At 33.8% G+C, this 4,203-nt stretch overlaps 1 pseudogene; it reads left to right on the top strand.

The window, feature by feature from the left end:
- The first annotated feature begins 960 nt into the window (after positions 1-960).
- Positions 961-2,606, top strand: LOC101699445 (shugoshin 1 pseudogene; annotated as a pseudogene).
- The last annotated feature ends 1,597 nt before the right edge of the window (positions 2,607-4,203 follow it).

The raw sequence follows: 4,203 nt of genomic DNA on the forward strand, positions 1-4,203 counted from the left end.
AATGATTAACAAATATTACATGGTTTATTAAATACAGAAAGAAAATCCATTTTGATAGTCATTGAAAATTTTTCAAATTTAAGATTTAAATGTAATTGTATAAATACCGAATAGTTTCTCTGGTGTGAGAAACTGAAAGTGTAAATAAGGACTAAAATGTATAATAGGTAATGTAAAATAGGTAGAAAGGGGGCAAAGGGGAAGGAAGTGGAAGGGATAGGGGAAAGGTTAGAAGGTAATGGGATTAATATGAGAAAATGGAAAAATAGGAACAAAATCTTTGTAAATAGGGAGGAATGGAGGGGTTGAAGGGAGGGCTGGGCAAGGGTGAAAAATAAGAACCAAGAGAAACTATGTAAAGGTGCAAATTTCCAATGATGAATGTCATTATATTGTATACCTAAAATGTACCAATGATTAGAATGAATAATTGATAATGCAAAATAGGAAGAAAAGGTCCAAGGGGGTAGGGGTAGTGGGAAGGGCAGGGGAAAGGAAAGAAGGGAAAGGAAAAATGATGAGAAATGGAAAAAATGGAAATAAAGTTTTTGTAAATAGGGAAGGGTGGAGGGGGTGAAGGGAGGGTTAGGAATGGGGAAAAAATAAGAACCAAGATGCATTATGTAAAGGAACAATTCCCAATGAGAAGTGTAATTGTGTTATATACCTACAATGTATCAATAAAAGAATTTAATAAAGTGCAAAAAAAAGATTTAAATGTAGAAAGAGTAATGGCATTATGTATTATTATAATCTACTAATATACAAAGAAATTTTCAAGTTTTAAAAAAATGTATTTAGGAATTTCGAATGTGGCGGCGGTAGTAGAGGGCCACCCGAGACAGAACCGCAAGTCTGGAGCGCTGGAACGCGGGGCTCAAGCGAGGCGGGGCAGCTTTGACGAATCTTGGGATGTGAGGAAGAGGGCGACAGCTGCAGAAGTACTGACAGAGGCAGAAGATGGCCAAGAAAAGGTGCCAGGAAAAGTCCTTTCAAGATAGTCTTGAAGACATAAAGAAGCGAATGAAAGAGAAAAGGAATAAAAACTTGGCAGAGATTGGCAAACACAGATCCTTTATACCTGCACTATGCCAAGTGATTATCAACACTTGTACACTGTTGAAAAATAACCAAGAAAACAACAGAATGTTACTTTGCACTTTGGAAAGTGAAAAATCCAAAGTGAGAGAAGCCCAAGATATCATCCTACAGCTGAGAAAAGAATGTTACTACCTTGCATGTCAGCTATATGCACTGAAAGAAAAACTTACTTCACAACAAACAGAAGATACTGCTCAGAACCAGGAATTATGTCTCTCAGGGATGGACTCCAATAATGATGACTATCCCAGGGATTTATTTGCAAAAGATTTACCGCAAGTTCCTTTTCAAGAAACTGACCTTCCAGGACAAGGACAATCATCCCAAATGAAAAAGCAAATACTTTCTACTCATCAAGACACAGTGGGATCTAACATTGATTCAAGGGAAGCTAAGTCTACTGCTAATGTCTTACCTAGAATTGTATCTCTCCTTCGCCATGTAAAGGAACATTTTAACGGTCTAAATCAATTTGATACCTTGGATAATTTTGAAACTATTTGAAAGGCAATCTTTATTTGGAAGGGCAGTCTTTTGAACTGGAAAGAATCAGATATGTAGACCCAGGAGTCAACATGCACATACCAAACAATGAAGAAAAAAATGTCTGCAAATGGAACACAAACAAAATTAATTTATCACCAAGGCTGATTCAAACAGGAAAGTTTACTAAAATGGAAGAAGTCATTTTAGAATCTAAAGCTGAAAAAAAAGTCACTATAGAGGTATACAAGTAAGAAAAAACTAAGAGAAAATAAAAGAAGAAAAGCTAACTGAAGAAAATCTAAGTCTACATCAAAGTATAAAGGGAACAAAAGTAAAAGTCAAAAAACTGTTTGCTCCCAAAAATTGGATGAATCTGTCAGTTCCAGGGATGCTTACAATTTTAATTTGGAAGAGGGTATTCATCTCACTCCTTTCCGACAAAAAACCAACACTGATTCTAACAGAAAAAAAAACAACAGTACGTCTGAAGTGAGCACCTTTGAATCCAGCAGTTCTGGAGATGATTCTGATGATCCCTATGTGTCCCATTGCAAGAACACTCAGAATCTCACAAGCACATCAGATAGATCAGTCACCCGACCTCAATCTAAAAGAGCGCTAAACCTCACAGATAAGCAAGAGATGGAGGTTTCTAAGCCAACAAAAACTCCTACTAGTGTACCACCTAAGACTCACCCATCACCTCCATCACCCCTTTGGAGCCTGAAGGATATCACCAATGTTCCCTCTATCCCTTGTTTCCCGAAATAAAAATCAGGAGACTGTCTCTTTCTCCAGAAAAGAATAAGGCAAGCACAGCCATATGTCTGCCTAAGCGGAGGTGCACAAGCAACGTGAATTATAAGGAGCCAACACTAGCTTCGAAACTAAGAAGAGGAGACCCTTTCACAGATTTGTGTTTCTTGAATTCTCCTATTTTCAAGCAGAAAAAGAATTTCAGATGTTCTAAAAAAAAGTATAAAGCAAATACAATACATCTCTTTTTGAATGCTGCTTAAATTTATCTTATATCATTTTCTTTTTCTCCAATAGACAATCTATAAGGTAGTACACAAGTGGGTGGAAATGTTGCCATGGAATATTCTCTTAACAGGACCCTAGATCATGAACATTTCTTCAAAACCATACTTTATAATTGTTTAGTTTTCTTGTAATGCCTAAACCTTTGATTTTATTCAAAATACACCCAATATCAACAGTTTGGAAATTATATCATATCCTGACATCTTTTTACTTTTCCCTTAAGTGGGGGATACTAGAGTAATGTTTTTTAAAAATAGGGTGAACATTTTTTTGAATCCTTATATAATTTTTGAATAAAATAAATCCTTGACATTTGTAGAAGGTATACCCTAAGTTTATGGATCCCTCATATTACTGTTGTATTTGATTCCTCACGTGAAATGTTTACAGAATCACAATTAGGAAATCAGTGATTGCTCAGCCTTATGGACTAGTCAAAGGAATAGTTATGAACTTTGTGTATGTGTTCAAATTGTCACCTCGGAAAAACCGTAAGTTACTATGTCATTGACTCTCAGAGCTCCCTACTTAGGCAAAAATCTCAAATGTTAAATATGTGAATACTAAGAACTTTTCTCTGTTTTTGATCAACAGTGGAGGAAATGAGTTCAATTCACAGTGCATAACATCTATCCTTGTATGTACCACTTTAAACTTTTAAAAATCATTATAGGTGGTTCATTTTTAAAAAAACAATAAAATTTGTGTAAAATAAAATTAAAAAATAATGTATTTAGTTATTAAAAATGTATCAAACTATCACTTTTTCCTCTTTATACTGATATCTATATTTTGATTTCAAAAAATTTACAGGCATGACTGCATATTCAAACATCAAAAATCAATAGAAGAAAGTTTTCACTGTTAGCCTTCTCTGATCATTTTTATTTGTTTTATTAAATAATTTTTACTCAAAATACAGTATTTGTTATATAACTGAGGAAATAACAAATCAATTAGGTGGGATGCTGCTGAAGGTCATCCAACATGCTCTTAAAAATTCATTTTCTATTTAACATGGCCTGAATGGGTTCTATTACTGGCAATTAAAAACTCTAATCTATTTCAAAGAATAATGAAAAGTCCTGATTTAAGAGATTTCAAAGCCATAGAAGATACACTGAAGGAATACTTTAACAGAACAAAATAAAATAATGGAGTCTTTTGACTTACTCTGTTGTCTCTAAGACTTAAATAAAACACAATTCTGTATAAATCTTATGTATAAATAACAGCATATAATTCATGCCTATCCCTTCTAAGTTTCTCTTTATTTGAAGGAACTCCAACCAACTAACTATTCATATAAATGCTAAGGGTGTTGAGTTTTATTTGTATGTAGTATTTTAAGCCAGGGGTCAACTTCAGATATAAGTATAAAAGATATACATTTGCCTTCAAAAGTTTACTATATTTGGGGCAGGAAAATACATGAAATACATCAGTAAGTGAAAATTACTGTCATGTAGGTCATAAGTCAATGTGGGAAGGAAATAGTGTAATTGTATGAAAATACTGAAGATTTTTTAAATTTTATTTGTACATTTTAAGTATACAATACAGTTACATTCA

This window comes from Heterocephalus glaber, unplaced genomic scaffold (assembly GCF_053883595.1).
Source record: "Heterocephalus glaber isolate CG9 unplaced genomic scaffold, H.glaber_assembly_v1.0 deba00001461, whole genome shotgun sequence".
NCBI classification, from domain to species: Eukaryota; Metazoa; Chordata; class Mammalia; order Rodentia; family Bathyergidae; genus Heterocephalus; species Heterocephalus glaber.